At 40.8% G+C, this 18,995-nt stretch overlaps 1 protein-coding gene across 1 annotated transcript in view; it reads left to right on the forward strand.

Moving 5' to 3' along the window:
- The window catches only part of LOC126380404 (Bardet-Biedl syndrome 5 protein homolog), a 36,372-nt gene that overhangs the window by 16,410 nt on the left and 967 nt on the right, over positions 1-18,995 (forward strand). The window lies entirely within an intron of this gene.

An 18,995-nucleotide genomic window follows, 5' to 3' on the forward strand; every position in this document is an offset into this window, starting at 1 on the left:
GAGAGGCCTTTGTCCAGTGGGACCTTGTAGGCTAGATCAGAATAGACCATGAATCTCCCTCGGCGCAGGGGGAGGCGCTTGACGCGCTCCCATGGGCGCTGGGCCCCAAAGGGCATCCGCCGGCGGGGACGCGGTTGTGTGCAATTGCGTTCCCGTATCCCCGCCACACGGCGACAAGGATGAACACCGTTGGGTTTTAGTGGGTATACCGGGTGGCGACACCCGGGGAGTCCCACATAACCACGTCGTCGTCCCCGGGCGGCGTGGTATGCGTAATGCATTTCCCAACGTAAAAAAAAAAGAATAGACCATGAAAACGCCTTTTCTGTGGCCACCCAATAAGTGCACTGAGTGCATCTGCACCGAGCCGTTCGTGCATGCGCAGTTGCATTGTTGCCATGACAACTGACCCCCCTTTCCCATCTCCCGTATACCTGTATTGATCTAGGTCTCACCGCGTAATTAAATTACCAAGTTGATATAATTCATTAACAATAAAAATGATTTTGGAAGATTTTTCATGACCAATAGTAGGTCAGAAGGTCAATGTACGTAATTGACCAAATTGGAAATGTCAATTCAATTCAAATTCAAAAATATCTTTATTCAGTAGGTAACATAGTTACACTTTGAATCGTCAATTTTACATAACGAAAGTCTCATCCGCCTAAAACTACTGCAGCTTCTCACAACCAGTATAGCCGGGGAAAAGAAGCTGCAAGAAAAACCTCGGCACAGGGCCCTTACGTTCTTTAAAAAAATAAAAATAAACATAAAATATTGGTATACAATTGAGTAATTTAGCTGCCTAATATCATTGTGTCCTTAGAAAAAGGTTCAGTAAGATCTATTCTGAACCGGCCCGCGTGTATGAAACAGAATCAGAATCATTTTTATTCAACGTAATTATCATGGATAAACTTGTTGAAGGTCAATGTAACATTTTTGAATTTACGTCATTTCGCAAGGAGTTACGGCTGAGGAGAAGAAATGACAAGAATCTGCAACAGCAACACATCTTTTAAATCAATAAGGGTATTTTACAAGTTATTTTAATACGACATGATACGAAACGATTGATGAATGTGGAGGAAGTAATAGTAAAACACGGCGGTCTTATTATTCGAATTATTTAAAAACGTCATCTTCATCATCAGCCCATTAACGTCCCCACTGCTGGGGCACGGGCCTACCCTATGGATGGATAGGGAGATCGGGCCTGAAACCATCAATGAAACCATCACACGGGCCCAGTGCGGATTGATGGTTATTAACGACTGCTAATGCAGCCGGGACCAACGGCTTAACGTGCCTTCCGAAGCACGAGATGAAAACTTTTTTTTGTGGTCACCCATCCTATGACCGGCCTTTGCGAAAGTTGATTAACTTCAACAATCGCAGACCGAGTGCGTTTATCGCTGCGCCACCGAGCTCCTCGTTCGATTTAAAAACGTAAAAAGTGATATTGACTTCTTGTTTATCTTTTATTAGTAAAACCATAAGTAATTACATACATACAGTCATAGGTGCAGCTGACGGTCATAAAGCTGTTGTCGAAGGTTTAAAGGCAAAAAACTTGTTCTTCTACACTCATACAAGGAAAGAAGATCGGAGGCTTAAGACTGTGTTGCGTGGCCTACCGTTAGTCGCTGCTGAAGACATCCGTGAGGACTTAGCTAACCTGGGATTTAACGATGTCCTCATTTCTAAACTTCAACCCAAGAATAAGGAATTTGAAAATGCCCCAGTGTTGATTCAGCTTCCGGCAGGAGCTAACATAAAGAAGTTCAAGCAAATCAAATTCCTGTGCAATTGCTCAATACAAATTAGCAAATACCATCCCAAAAAGTCCTTAGGGACACAGTGCTATAGGTGTCAGCGATTTGGACACACCTCCAATAACTGCAACTTACCAGAACGTTTTGTTAAATGCACAGAGTCTCACGCTAGCAAGGATTGTCCCAAAAAAGACGAGGAGATGCCAGCTAAGTGTTGTAACTGTGGAGAAGACCACCCTGCAAATTACAGCCAATGCAAAGAACGTACGAAATACCTACAACGTATTGAGAAACAGAAATCTATATACAGCAAACCAGTTACAGCAACAGCAAACTCCGGGTACGAACCATCCAAGTTTGATGGACGATCCTGGGCTGCTGTCACTAAAGCGTCAAGGGTTCGAGTTCCTTCATCAAGACCAGCTCATCTAGTCCCTGCTTCCAACCAAGAAGACCGATTACTAGATCCAACAACAAGCGAAATGCTCGAAATCTTAACAGTGATCAAGTCAATTAAAGATCAATTTATGAGTTGTGCGTCTATGGTAGACAAAGTCATACTTGTACTGACCAAACTGGGTAACTATGTATAACTTAAAGGTAGTACTTTGGAATGCTGACGGCATACGTAATAAACTTGCTGAATTAACGGAATTCGTGTCTGACCAATCGATTGACATTGTTGCAGTATGTGAAACTTTGGTGGATAGCCGTATTTCGCTACGTATTCCTGGGTTTATTTGCTACCGTAAAGACACCCAACCTAAACGCCGTGGAAGAGGTGTTGCTTTGTTTATTAAGTCAAACATACGGCATTCTCAAATTGAGGTTCCGATCACTAAACATTTGGAAGTGGTTGGCGCTCAAATCGAATCATCTGGTTTGCCGTTTGTAATATGGTCGGTCTATCAGTCTCCTAATATGGAACTAATCACAAAAGATTTAGATATACTGCTAAATAGTGGTAGCAGCGTCCTTATTGTTGGAGATCTTAATTCTCGGCATTATTTGTGGTGCCCTAGCGGTAACAATACTCATGGCAAAATACTCTTTGGTCATATGCTGCAAAAAGACTTCATTATTCACGCGCCAAAAAATCCCTCTTTGTTGCACTATCGCTCTGATTGTCGAAATACAAACCCTGACCTAGTTATTGCTCAAAACATCTCCCAAATACATAACCTACACACAATACCAGCCTTATCATCTAATCATCTGCCAATTTCGTTCACAGTAGGTGGAATTATCCAACGCATCGAAACTCCTAAATATTTCAAATACAGCGAAGGTGACTGGGCGGGCTTTCGAACTTATCTTAATGATAAAATAGATCTTAATAGTAAAATATTTAATACTGTTCATGATATTGATTTAGAAATAGATAAATTAACATACACTTTAATGACTGCTAGAGACAAGTTTGTCCCGATGGACAATCTAAATTACCAAATTAAAAGAGTACCCCGTTTTATCAAACAACTTATTAAAGCTAAAGACAGACTACGTTACCTCGACCAACGAAACCAAAATCTCTACGTACGTAAAGTTATAAAATCCGAAATAAAAACACTAAAACTCCGAATTAAGATTGCCCTTCAACATTTTAATGATAGGTTATGGCAAAAGAAACTCTCCAAAATTGATAACCCAAAATCGGATATTTGGCGCATAGTTAGGTCATTAAACCGAAAACCTGACAGTTTACCTTCATTGATCAAGCCCGACGGTACTCGTACTAGGAACACCCGGCAACAATGCAATGCATTGGCAGAGGCTTTTCACCAAAATACGATGCTAACTGCAGATTGGTCTGATGTTGAAACTGTTGAGAAGGTTCATACCTCCACAAATAAACTGCGAGAATACTCGGGCACAGATTTTGTAAAACTTACTTCCCCAAGGGAACTGTGGAAGCACCTTCGTGGACTTAAGCGCCGAAATTCTCCTGGCTTGGATGATGTCCATAATATAATTTTGATAAATTTGTCCCAGAAATGTATAGTCTTGCTAACTAAAATATTCAATGGATGTCTTCAGTTAAACTATTTTCCTAACTGTTGGAAAGAAGGAAAAATTATTGCAATCAAAAAACCAGGCAAGGATCATACGCTTCCTGTCAATTATCGCCCAATCAGTCTTCTTCCATCACTCGGTAAACTATTTGAAAGGATTATAAGAGATCGCTTGCAAATTTACATTAGTAAACTGGTTATTAATGAACAATTTGGCTTTCGAGAATCGCATTCTACCGTCCATCAACTGGCTAGAGTGAGTGAGCATATTTCCCACAATCTTAACTTGAAGCGTTCTACGGGCATGTATTTACTCGACATAGAAAAAGCATTCGACTCCGTCTGGCATGATGGTGTTCTTCATAAACTTATGGAAATGGGTGTTCCCTTGAACTTGGTAAAAATGGTACAATCTTATCTCAGGGACCGTACCTATAGAGTTCATGTCGAGGCTCAAACATCGGAATTGTTTCATGTCCTTGCTGGCGTCCCCCAGGGGTCAGTGCTCGGACCAATCCTATTTCTCGCCTACGTTAACGATATTCCCAAACAACCCCGAACGGATCTAGCTTGTTTTGCAGATGACACAGCTGTGTTCACCACATCTGAAGACGAAGATCTGATTATTGGTCGACTCCAACTCTCGATATCCCTAATGTGTTCTTATTTCAAAAAATGGCGATTAAAACTCAATGAATCAAAAACCGAAGCTATCATCTTTACTCGCAAGCGCAGAAATCCTGCAAGAAACTTACTCATAAATGGCTATAAAATTCCCTGGAAGCGCACTGTAAAATACTTAGGGGTAAACCTCGACTCTAAATTAAACTGGACTACACACATTGATGTCACACGAACTAAAGGCATTAAATGCCTTAATGCGTTGAGCACCATCTTGAACAGACGGAGTAATCTTAGTCCCAAGACAAATCTTAAAATTTACACTACTCTTGTTCGTCCGTGTATCACATATGGGTCTCCAGTATGGAGTAGCACATGTGACGCAAATTACAATAAACTTCAAATAATCCAAAATAGAGCTTTAAAAATATGTTACAATACTCCTTTCTATACAAACTTAAAATTACTTCATGAAAAAATTGGACTAAAATTTATAAAAGACTTCATTTTAAAACTTTCTAAGACATTCTACATTATTCGAAACCCACATCACAAAAATAATTTAATTTCAAAAATAGGACGTTCACGCTTTACAAATCTTCCATTTGTCGATACTTACGGAGGTTATCGACTACCACATCACTATTTCCTCGGCTACTCGCCCATTGACGAGCCGTAATTATGGTAGGTATGTCGATCTCTGCAATGCATCATACCTATGCCCGCGCGCTGTGAAGTCTACCTACCAATGTTAATGTTACATTTTGTTGCGATGATTGTTGGCATTCTATTGCTTATTACTTAATATTATTTATATTCTTAGCTGCTATAAATGAGAACGTACTGTACTCTCATATTACCATCTACATTCATATAAATTGTCGCTGTGTGATATAGGTTGGCTGTGTGGGTATTATTAATACTCCATTCCTGATTGATAATGCCAACATAGTTAACTTTTCAAAATAGTTCTCAATGTATGTGTCATAAATTTCCGTATGGCTTTATGGCCGGCGAAATATTTGTACTAAATTCATTCTTGTAAGTATTGTTAGACTGTGTCTGTAATACTGTAATCTATTAATGTGTAATAAAGACTTTTGAAATCAATCAATCAATCAGTCATAGGTACATACATCAACTCACGCCTATTTCCCACCTGGATAAGCAGAGACTATGGAATTCCATTTCCTTCGATCCTGACACACTTATCTTGCTTCCTCCATATTTATCAATCGTTTCATACACGCACGCCGCGCCGGTTCAAAGAAGATCGTACTAAACCTTTCTAAGTCAATGTAGGTTCTTCTAAGTACCTACCTAGACCACCTACCTAGGTGAGTAGGTTTAAACGGATAATCGTGATAATTATGTACGATAAAAAGCAGAAGTCCAGTCAGTTTCTTGCAAAGTAAATTAAATGGTTGCACTTAAGACCTCCTGGTTACTAGACTGGTAATAGACTAAAAACACCTACAATTAAAAACTAAATTTTATAATAATTATGAGTAATGGTTCACATAATTTCACCACTGTTTACAAATAATTCGCTGGGCACACTGACTGCACTATGCTCTTTGATTGTACGTAAGTACGTACAGTCACGAGTACTAATGTGTATACTCTTTGAAACTATGTCACATTAACTTTTTTGACAAATGCAACCGTAAGTGTGATTAAATGTCATATATATGATAGTGCGACAGGGTTCTAAAATGGGTACATCATATTGCTTATGACCGTACTCATATCATAGTTCGCCAAGGTGACCATAGTCCATCCAGCCATGGTATAAGAAGACTAGGTATGCTCAAAAGTGACAGCTAGCATTTTCAAGGTTAGCCCAGCTGACGTCATCCGACCCAGCGTTGCCATTTCGTAAAAATAAATTATCCACGTCCAATGTTTTTAATTTACTTTGCAAGGAAATGTACTTTTAATAAAAAAGATTTACGTACAGTTTTAATGATTTTTGTATACGTGACAAATATTAGTAATTAAATACATTAGTCAGTAATTCATTTAATGTTCAATAATAATTTAAAATTCGCGTTCTTAGAATGTTGGAGATACCAATTGAATGGTAACACTTACGTCATCAATGGGTTAGCAATGGCGGCTTGTCATAGGATTGAGCATACTTCTTATACCATGCATCCAGCTAGGCCGAGCCTAGACAGCCCTGGGCGGCCGGTGCATAAATCAATACAGCGGAACGAGGCAGGATATTTATAGACATCCAGGACTGGGAGTGCAGTTGCAAGGGGTGGGGTTCAACGCGCTCTCCACTAGGGTGACCTAGGAGGCTAGAATCTTTGACGTTGGAAAATTCTAGAAAACGAACATTGCATAGGTACTTCGCTAAGGCCGCGATCTGGGACACGCGGGCCGTCCAGCGTTTTCTCCGATCTATGCGAAACGGAGCCATGGTAGCCCAGTTGAAAGAACGCTTGACTCTCACTGTAAGGTCGCGGGTTCGAATCCAGCGCGGGCCTAAACCTATGATTTTCGAATTCCTTTTACGAATTCATATTTGGATCATAAATGATTACCACGTGCTCAACGGTGAACGAAAACATCGTGAATAAACCTAAATCTTTTTATTAAAAGTACAAAATTTCCTTGCAAAGTAAATTAAACACATTGGGCGTGGGTAATTTATTTTTTACGAAATGGCAACGTAGGGTCGGATGACGTCAGCTGGGCTAACCTTGAAAATGCTAGCTGTCACCTGAGAAAATTCCGTTGTCGCGAGCACATGAATGACGGAGTTGAAGTAGTCGCCGTAGCCGAAACTGGCTGGATCATCCATAATAACAAATGGTCATTGTAGAACCGGCCTTTGTGATTCAGTGGTTGAGCGTTAGGCTCACGATCCAATACGAATCCCGGTGGGGAAATGTCACAAAAGTTACTTTGTGATCTCTAGTTTGGTTAGGACATTACAGGCTGATCACCTGATTGTCCGAAAGTAAGATGATCCGTGGTTCGGAAGGCACGTTACGCCGTTGGTCCCTTACCGATGTAAGTAAGTAGTCGTTACATGAGTCGTTACGTCACACCGCGATTGATGAGGTTGGTAATCCACCTCTCAACCCACACGAGAGAAATTGTAGAAAATTGTTAAGTAGTATCGATTTGTTTACTTTCTAAAAGGGCCCTAGATTCTTGTGTGCCTAATGGACCAAGCAGAGTTTAAGGTGGCCCTGGGCTTCATTGTCGCTTCTACACTGCCTTCATTGGAACTGCATTGCCCCTCCCTCGTTTATTTGTCGACATTGTACTCTTAATCTCCTCCTTAATCTCCCTATCCATCCTTGGGGAAGGCCCGTGCCCCAGCAGTGGGGACGTTAATGGGCTGGTGATGATGATGATGATACTCTTAATGAGGGACTTTCCAGGCCTCGTTCCCCAAAAACAATATAGATGGCGCTGTTCACATTTAACGTGATAATTACCTATTTACTCGTTACTCGAGGTACAAAATTATACAAAAATATAATGTAATGGCAATGTCTTGTCGGTGCAGCATTCTCCATGCTACTTTTTTAGGGAAAAATAGGGCAGTGGTTTCCCTCTTGCCTTCCGCCCCGCAGTACTCTGTCTGATGCGAGTGCGATGGCGCCCAGAGTAGTCTATATTATAAAAATAATTATCGCTCGGTCTGCGATTGTTGAAGGTAAGCAACTTTCGCAAAGGCCGGTCGTAGGATGGGTGACCACAAAAAAGTTTTCATCTCGAGCTCCTCCGTCCTTTGGTAGGCACGTTAAGCCGTTGGTTCTGGCTGCATTAGCAGTCGGTAATAACCACCAATCCGCACTGGGCCTGCGTGGTGGTTTAAGGCCCGATCTCTCTATACATCCATAGGAAGGCCTGTGCCCTGTATTAACCTTTCGAATCAGACAGAGACACAATGTAAAATTTATTGTGTCTGGTATCTCGACAGACAAGAGCTTAAAGGCATTGTTAGAGACGAAGAGACACGTCAGAGAATAGCGACCCAAAGTGTTGAACATCGACCATTACATACTGCGATACAGTTCACAACACATTACGTTGGTTTAATAAAAGCTCGGTGAAATGCGGGTACTTAAACAAAGAAGTTCCGTTGGCGCCCAACATGAGACCAGACGACAGGCGCGTGGGCGCGCCTTTGTAATCCCGCACTCTAGTGTCTAGACACGTGGGAAGTTTGCTTGAAACTACACATTATATTAAGTCAATGAAAAAGGAACAATGACCATATGTCACAATTCACAATACTTAGGTATTACCAGAACCAGAACTAAAAAAGTAAATACGTAAATATGTAGCCGGGAATTGAACCGGCGACCTCCGAACGCGAGACACACCAACTACAACTGCACCGTCACGAGTTCTTGATTGACTACTGAAATATTTCTTACCTTAGTACTCATAGGTCGACCCTCGGTTGACCTAGAGCTTGAAACTACTTGGTATGTCATGGGAGCAAGCTTCAGAGAATGCCAAAGTACGCGAGGAGTGGAACTCTGTTATTCGAGCCCTACCTCCTAACAGGGGATAAAAGGATTAGAAGAAGAAGAGAGTTCTCATAGGTAGCCACTGGCTCCGATTCCTGCATCATCATCAATTTAAGAGCCACGCTCTTGTCGGTGCAGCATTTTCCATGCTACTTTTTTAGGGAAAAATAGGGCAGTGGTTTCCCTCTTGCCTTCCGCCCCGCAGTACTCTGTCTGATGCGAGTGGGATGGCGCCCAGAGTAGTTTATTACAAAGCCATACTAGGACTCCTGTCCTCCGCCTCTGAATAGTACTGACAGTTACTGCTGCCCTCTGTCAGGTTCCAGGTTACAGTCCCTGTGACTTGCCCCTTCCGTCCTGCATCGCCGTACCAATGGCTCCCATCTTCGCCTCTGCAACCGTTGAGGTCTTCACCCGTAACCCTGGTTTCTGCTTAAAATTGACGTGTATTCCATAAATTTTATGCCTGTCGATTACCCGACCCTTTCTTTTTCAACAGATAAGAATTGACCTAAAACAAAATTAGATGGCGTCTGCAGGCATTAGCACCACTAGCCGTTTGATATCTCCTGTACCTCATACAAAAATATTGTTAATTTATCAAGTGCAACGCAGCAATTTTGAAGCCTGGATCAATACAGCGGCTTCCTAGACCAGAGATGGGGGCTTGTGCGCATGCGTGATTGGATATCATACTTTGGTATAAATACATACATTTTAAAACATAAATACACGTATAAATACATTTTCTGTTCAAAGACATAAACATAACACAAATATTAAACAGTCTATATATTGTACGTCTCACTGCTGGGCACAGGCCTCCCCTCAATCAACCGGGAGGTGTGGAGCGTACTCCACCACGCTGCACCACTGCAGATTGGTGGAGGTGTTTTAGCTAGAACCAACGGCTTAACGTGCCTGCAAAGCACGGAATTCTTAAACCTTACTTTTTCGGACAATCAAGTGATTCAAGCCTGCAATGTCCTTACCAAAGGACAGTCTCACAAAATCCCATCGGGAATCGAACCCGGACCTCCAGATCGTGAGCCCAACGCTCTAGCCACACAATTCGGAAAATATTACCGGGAATCGAACCTGGTGGTTCCGATAGAATGTAAGACATTCAACCTACTGCGTCTGTACCATAAACGCTTTACCTTCGAACGCCTGCTGATTATTGGAATATGAACATGATGAACACTGCATATTGAAACGCACAATGCGCTTCTACGTTTCGTTCTACGTCCGACCTGCCCCTAGTGGCTAAAAACAGTACTACTAAATCTGTCACTGTCAGAGCTGATGTTTTTGACTTTACTTTCGCCTACGAATAAATAATTTTATACCATTACTAGCTTTTGCCCGCGACTTCGTCCGCGTAACGTGTATGTATATTACGCGGTTTAGATTTTTTCATACAAATGTTTTTTCCCGCTAACTCCCGTTCCCGTGGGAATTTTGCAATATTCTGTTGCAAATAAGCTTTAGGTTTACTAAGGTACCTGCATGCCAAATTTCAAGCGTCTAACTTAAGCAGTTTAGATTTTTCATACAAAAGGATTTTCCCGCTAGTTCCCGTTCCCGTGGGAATTTCGGGAATTCCTTTCTTAGTGCACCTCTACGGTACCTAAGCTACGTCCCTTCCATATTTCAAGTGCCTCCGTTTAGCCGTTTAGGCTGTGCGTTGATATGTCAGTCAGTCAGTTTCTCCTTTTATATATTTAGATTATTATTACTTTTTTATTTTATTTTTTTACTTTCGCGCATAATTCGAATTGTATCTAGGTTCAATCTTCGCCATTGGACTATCCGATTATTTTAATTTTTAGACTAATAATTATATATTTTTTTAAATGTTTTCTATTCAATCTTGACGTTGGCAGAATCATCGTTTGTGAACGATGCAGCCACAAACAAGAGAATAGATAGATAGATTCGAATTGTAACCGAAAACGTTTTTCTCCAAATAAAGCAACAAAAAAAGACAATTCAATTAATTAATTTCAATAATTAATTTATTAACTTTAATATTTAGTTTCATTACTAATAGTTAAATCTTCCTCAGTATTAGTCGGTTCTACCTCTTATAGTGTACGTGATGCAATGGACGGCCGCCGTGGTCTAGTGGTTGAGCGTTGGGCTCACAATCCGGAGGTCTCAGATTCGAATCCCGAAGGCGGCATAATCACGGATCTTGTGATTACAAAATCATTTTTTGTGATCCCTAGCTCAGATCAGCTAACATTGCAGACTGATCACCCAGTTGTCCGAAAGTAAGATGATTCGCGACGGCGCGTTTAGCAGTTGGTCCCGGCTACTATTTACTTAAGTAAGTAGGTATTCGTTACATAAGCCATGTCAGGGGCCTTTAGCGGCTCGTTAGGAACCCTGACACCAGGGTTGATGAGGTCGGTAATCTCACAATCCACACGAGAGAGAAGTAAAGAGTATCCGTGATAGTATAAAAATATTGTTTGTTTATTCAAAAGATTCAATTGAACTACGCAGTAATTTATAAACCTGGATCAATACAGCATCCTAGGGGATCCGGGACCCGGCTACTGCACATGCGTGGATGAATCTAGTGCACCTACACTCCATGTACCTACTTAAACCTGCACTATCTATCTACTCAACCTGTATCCACTCACTTCTGGGCAAAGGCCTCAATTCAATTCAATAATACTTTATTGCACAACGACGGTAGGGTGGACCGACGATCTGGTGAAGGTCGCGGGAAGCCGCTGGATGCGGGCAGCGCAGGACCGACGGTCGTGGAGATGATGATGATGCACAACGACATATACACAGGACATAAACATACGAATACAAATGAGCACAATAGGCGGCCTTATTGCTAAACAGCAATTTCTGCCAGGCAACCTTATGGTGAAAGAAGTTTATGCATTGGCGCACGGGATGGTGCAATATAATAGTCCTCCTCTCTTTCACGCCATCCTTTCCGGTCCTGTGCAAGTCTCATCCACTGCTTCCCGGCGTATCTCACAATGTCATCCGACCACCGGACTGGTAGTCTGCCTCGATATCGCAAACCATCCCTTGGCCACCATTCAAAACCTGATACTGTACAATGCGTTTGAATTCAAGTACTTATGAGAAATAATTTTCCGCATAAGCGATGGAATTTCTGATAGACCTGTTCGAAGAACGCGTGACTCAGCTACATAGTAGTTTCACGGGTTCGAATCTAGGCTCGGGCTTTAATTTAAACCCATTGATGCATAACGGCCTCGATTCCTGCAGACAAGGAGTGGAATTTTCTGCCGTCTTCTGTATTTCTGAATGCATAATAACCCGGGTGCTTTCAAGGCCACATGAACAGGCACCTTCTGGGCGAGCTCCATCTTAGACCTCGTCAATGCCTTCAGGCAAGTAACGGGTAATGGCATTAAACGACCGGACGGAGCGCTGAGGGCTCTAGTTGTGTGACAAAAAATAAGATAATTTTATCAAGTATCAAAACGCATTTAAGCTATCTGAAACGCATCAAGATTGCATAGTTGCAGTTTGCAGCCGGGCGGGCAACTATTTCGCATGCGCGGTGCACTCCCCGTTGCCACGGCGACCATCGGCTGAAATCAGGGCATCTATCGTTTCCTAGGAATCCTATGGTCCCTGTCGATAAATCGGCGCATGGCCTACCTAGTGCGTAGCTAGATAGCCGGAAAACAGCATAACTTTTATGACGCCATAGACAGTCCTTTGTTTGTCGAAGAAGGGTAATATTAATTACTAGCTTTTGCCCGCGACTTCGTCCGCGTGGCGTGTTATAAAAGAGAGATCTTTGTGTGTGTGGGAGTGCATGTCAAATTTCAAGCATCTAACTTATGCAGTTTAGACTTTTTCATGCTACATTTTTTTCCCTCTAACTCCCGTTCCCGTGGGAATTTTGCAATATCCTGTTGCAACTAAGCTTTAAGTTTACTAAGGTACTTACCTGCATGCCACAGGCGTCTAACTTAAGTGGTTTAGATTTTTCATACAAAAGGATTTTCCCGCTAATTCCCGTTCCCGTGGGAATTTCGGGAACTCCTTTCTTAGTACCTCTACGGTACCTAAGCTACGTCCCTTCCAAATTTCAAGTGCCTACGTTTACCCATTTAGGCTGTGCGTTGATACGTCAGTCAGTGAGTCAGTCAGTTTCTCCTTTTATATATTTAGATTATGTTTATGTGCACTAGTGAATGTGGTCCTGTGGTACCGGCGTGCTTCTCAATAGGGTTCGAGTCCCGGTACCGGACTTGCACCAATGAAGTAATTTATCAAAAAATTCAAATTCAAATTCAAATGTATTTATTGCATTGCTACAGGTCAAGAAGGTCTTAAACAATATTACATGTATCCACTGCAGCATACCAGTCTAGGTGTACAATTTTAATTCTAATATATTTAAATTACAATTTCAATTAGATATTAAAATAATGTGAGTTAATATAAATGTGAATATGATTAAAATTAATTTCATTAGGTACGCTTAACTAAATACAATGTCAAAATTATATGATAAGGTGAGTCAATATAAATGTCAATATGCTTAAAATTAATTTGATTTACACTTTATTAAATACAATGACAACATTATATTTATCAATATTAAATCCATAACTCGTAAAAACTCCATTATTCTAAATTTTGGTCATAATTACATTTTATTGCGATTATCAAAAAATTCATTAACACCGTAAAATAGTTCTCAAAAGCAGTTTCCCTAACACAGCTGGCTCGACCATTGTAGACGGCGATACGGCTCACCGCCTATCACGTTGGTGTAACAGCTCGGTGAAGTAATGAAATAAAATGCATTTTTGGAGGTATGTGACCTAACCTGTATTGGACTGGTTTTCCCTTTGCGGGTTGGAAGGTCAGACAGGCAGTCGCGTCTGTAAAAATCCGGACCTGTCTAATCTTCAGGTTAGGCAAGCCTACCCTGTGAAAAACGGGATAATGCTAGGAGATGATAATGTTACGAAGCGATTCCATAAGTATTTGTAACGAAACAAACCGTTTACGAATTTATTTTTCAGGCAATGGGTTTTTAAGGTTTCTTATCCAACCAAGATTGTGAAACTTCCCTAACATTTTATTTACTTGGCCAAGAGTTGCCCAAGAGGTTACCCAAGAGGTTGGTCAACCGACGCTTGCCCAAGACTTTCTCAAAATCACTAAGGTTTCCTTTCGCAAAGTTTCAGAAGACCCACATTTTACTTTCATTTGGAAAAGGTTAACAGTAATATACTTACCTAATGATCACAGATGTCGACATTACTTTTTTCTACCGAAACTGCGAAAATAAATCACTCGTTAGGTAACGGCCTCTGTGGTCCAGTAGTTGAGCGTTGGGCTCATGATCCGGAGGTCCCAAGTTCGAATCCCGTTGGGGACATATCACAAAAATCACTTTGTGATCCCTAGTTAGGTTAGGATATTACAGGCTGATCAGCTGATCACCTGATTGTCCGAAAGTATTAAGATGATCCGTGCTTCGAAAGGCACGTTGAGCCGTTGGTCCCGGTTACTTTTTTTTAACCGGTCGGCGACCTTGACTCCGGGGTTGCTGAGGTTGGTAATCCACCTCACAACCCACACGATAGAAGAAGGTAAACGGTAGTTTGTACATATCGTAGGAAAGCCATAACATACATGCCTATATACCCGAAGGGGTAGGCAGAGATGTTTCATACACACCCACTCCTCGGCAGCTATGTTTAAGACCCATGTAATATAGGGCGAGCCTATTGCCATCAACCTGGCACAAATCTTGGAAACCACGGGATAACAAATAATAAAATTCATCAAATATAGGTTCAAAAATCAACTGTAGTTTCCAAAAACTAGACTAATCAAACTAGGGATCACAAAGTGAATTTTGTAATATGTCCCCACCGGGATTCGAACCCGGGACCTTCGGATCGTGAGCCTAACGCTCTACCACTGAACCACAGAGGAGGTTCGGTTTTCGTGCCGAATCATGAACAAGAAACAAATATTCGTCACATCTCTATTGCACCTAGGTAGGGCCTAACTTGTCTTCATCTTCCATTCATCGCTTACACTTCTCAACGCAAACATAATACTTCTCAACACTTACATTTCTCAAGACTTACATTTCTCAAGACTTACATTTCTCAAGACTTACATTTCTCAAGACTTACACTTCTCAACACTTATACTTCTCAACACTTACACTTTTCACACTTTCCTAGATCGTCCCCTACCTCTATATCCATTCACATCAATACTCATTGCCTCCTCATCACGTGGACATCACGCTACGCTAACCTGGATATTCAAATCCAAAATTAAATTAATTCATTTCGGTCAGTTTAATCTCTTTATACTCATTCATTCATTCAGTCACGTACTTTTATAAAATATCTCGCCAATGAACTTCTTACTTCCCGCGCGGAAAGTGATTTAATAGTTGATGCGTCGCTAGGAAGCCAGCTCCAACAGCATCCTGGGTGTGTGGTTGGACCGCTGGGAGTCGCCATTGATGGCGCAATGGTTGCGACTACACGCACACATTCCTCCTCCCGCTAGACGGCTCTAATTTGTGATTTTCTTTTCATAAATAAATATTAGTCTACTAACATTAGGATTAAGTACTATGTTACTAACATCTATGGACAATAGTCTGACAATAAAGATTTTGAATTTGAATTTGAAATAGAGGTAAGTTCAGTCACGTGGCCTTGTGAGAACAGTCAAAACAACAACACAGTGCAACAAGTAACATACTGAGCTAGTTCAAAGACATTGAGGGGGGCGGGTGGAAAAAGAGGAGGGTAGGAGAGCACCCAGACACACTTCCGAGCCGCCACACCACCCTAATAATGCATACGGCTTTTTGGCGGGAACGGGAACGTGACGGTTGCTTTCTTCGTTGAATAATCTAACGGAAAATATTCGCGTTAGTGTTATTATATCGGAGTCACTACGTAGTATAAAACAAAGTCGCTTTTTCTGTCTCGATATCCCTATGTACGCTTAAATCTTTAAAACTACGCTAGGGATTTTGTTGCGGTTTTTTTTTTTAAGTAATAGATCATCATCATCAATTTAAGAGCCACGCTCTTGTCGGTGTAGCATTTTCCATTCCAGTCTATCAAAGGCCAATTCCTTGACTTCCCTATAAGACACGACGTTAACCTTTTCTTTAATCTGTTCCATGTAAGCTCTTCTTGGTCTTCCCCTTCCTCTCTTTCCTTCTAGCTTTCCTTCTATGATGTTTTTAATGAATTCGTCGTGTCTTATTAGGTGTCCAATCATCTTGCCTCTTCTGTCCTCAATAATTCTCAGTATTTGTCTCTTTTCCCTTACTCTTACTAGCACTTCCTCATTTGTAACCCTTTCTGTCCAACTTATTCTTTCCATCCTCCTCCAACACCACATTTCAAAGGCCTCGAGTCTCTCTCTGTCCTTCTGTGTCAGTGTCCAAGTTTCACATCCATAGAGGGCTATACTCCATACGAAGGTTTTGACACATCTTTTTCTGATAGATTTGGCAATCTTAGCCTTGAATATGCACCCTTTGTTATGGAAAGCTTGTTTGCTAGCTGTCAGTTTTGAGCAGGGCTGCCAGATGTACGATTTAAATCGTACTCGTACGATTTTTTGGCATTTCTACTCATGTACGATCGCAAGACTACGATCGTACGGAAAATGTACGATTTTTCGGTACCTGGCAACATTTCGTAATAAAACAAATGTGTTACTCCGGCAGCTTTGATTTTTTTCAACGTTGCAGGCATTTTTTAATCACAAGATTTTTTAGATGGCGCCATTCTATCGGAACTGGACTGTCTTGAACCTACTAATGCTGTTTCCAGTAATTACAGTAAAAAGTACCGACGTTACTGCCACTCATGATACTGGTTCCAAGAATAATAAAACCCGAGGACATGCAAGTGATGCAGGCGATAGATGACGAATAGCGCAGTTTTCCGAATAAAAAAAAAAGAAAATTAACCTCAGAAAATTAGTATAAGTCTAATAAACAGTTTTATTGCATTATTTTTCTGATTCTTAACGAATTATTCTCAATTTTCATAAAAACTTTGAACTTTTAAGTTGTACTATCTTTTCAATTCAAAATTTCCTTGGAATACGATTTTTTTGTAGTTGACGTACGATCATGCCTTTTTTTCATCTGGCAGCCCTAGTTTTGAGCATTCATCCACCATAGTTATATCTAAGTAACTAAGGTAATGGTGCTAATTCCTGTAAACACCATCTAATTTTATTTTAGGTTATATCTGTCATTTTCTTATCCGCCGAAAAGGAAAGGGACGGGTAATCGACAAGCATAAAATTTATGGAACACACGTCAATTTTAAGCACAAATCTAAAACAACCGTCTAAAAATTCGCCCGGGTTATTCATTTATTTACTCATTCTTCCTAAAATTAAGAGCTGTCAATCATCCGTCCCTTTCCTTTTCGGCGGATAAGAAAATGACAGGTATAACTTAAAGTAAAATTAAAAGATGTCTGCAGGAATCGGGGCCAATAGGTGTTTATAACAATCAAATGTCGATCTACGACGCAACGGCACGTATACTGCGCACCACGAAAAAAAATCATAGAATTATCATGACTTGTAAATTAATTTTATCGAAATTCGCGGGACTTTTTTCTTGGCGCGTATTTGTCATCCTACCAAGGCGTTAATAGGTAACAGTCCCTTACTTCATCTAACTTCGTAGGTAGGTAGTTTAGATGAGTTTTTCCTGTTACATAATTTTGTTTCAGTAGTTACTACCATGCAATCTGATGATGCCATCAGGGCAGACAGCAGCATTGTATAGACTTCCTAGGTTTTAAAGATTAGAATCTACTAAGTTTGCTGATGTTGTGCCATACCTATATTTACCTTTGCTCTAAATATTCATACATTTCATTACAAAGAAATACTTGGTCCTTGACATTATAGGTAACCCGAAATAATTGTAGTACAAAGCGGTTACAGACATGGTAAACATACTTTTCTAAGTTAGTATTTATGTACTTATAAATAACTGAAAACTTCCACAACCCTTGTTATTTTCAGATAATCATTAAGTACTCTATTTTATTTTTGTACGGCTGAGAAGCCCTCTATAAAAACGACTTCGAACGCGAAACTAAAAAGCAATAAATACATTTACAATAATATATAATTAGTAGTGATCACAATTGATGAACATGTTTACACACACACACACACACATTACACACGTGTGGTTGTCAGTGGAGTGGAGTAGAGTGCTGCTGTCATACACACTCACGCAAGCATAATATTATAATAATAATATACACTAGATTTTGCGTGGTTCGCTCGCTGCTAAAGCAGTTCGCGTATCCTGTCTGTTCGAAACTGCCCCACCTACCTCTTCGTATGGCGGCCACCTTGTTTTTCCGCCATTTTGTTTTTTTCACCGGCGATAGAATTTGACCAAGATTTAAATAGGTGTCGTGGAAACAAAAAAGTTCCAGGTGCAATAGGTTTGCCAGGCCGTAGAATGTCTCCCTGATGCGGAGCAGTTTTCAAAGATGACGTTCCGATCACACCCTTATACATCATTTTTACCCCCCGCAACATTTTCTGGAAAAATAAAATTTTGTATGGTGGCCATCTTCTTTTTTCGCCATTTTGGTTTTTTTTCACCGGCCATTTAATTCGACCAAGATTTTAATAGGTTTTGTGAAAGAAAAATTGGTTCAGGTGCGATAGTTTCGTCAGGCCGTAGGGTGTCACCCTGATGCGGAGCAGTTTTTGGTGACCAGAAAGTATTTTATAGTCTACATGACGTTATGAGCAAAGGGGCTTCTTCTAAAAAAAACAAAATATTGTATGGCGGCCATCTTGTTTTTCCGCCATTTTGTTTTTTTCACCGGCAATTGGATTTGATCATGATTTAAATACGTTTCGTGAAAGAAAAATTGCTCCAGGTTTTATAGTTTTGCCAGGCCATAGGGTGTCTCCCTGATGCTGACCAGTTTCCGAAGGTCAGGAAGTTTTCCTGAAGCCTAGAGACCGATCCGACCAATTTGACCTTACAAACGCACTAGTCGCCCCTA

This window comes from Pectinophora gossypiella, chromosome Z (assembly GCF_024362695.1).
Source record: "Pectinophora gossypiella chromosome Z, ilPecGoss1.1, whole genome shotgun sequence".
NCBI classification, from domain to species: domain Eukaryota; kingdom Metazoa; phylum Arthropoda; class Insecta; order Lepidoptera; family Gelechiidae; genus Pectinophora; species Pectinophora gossypiella.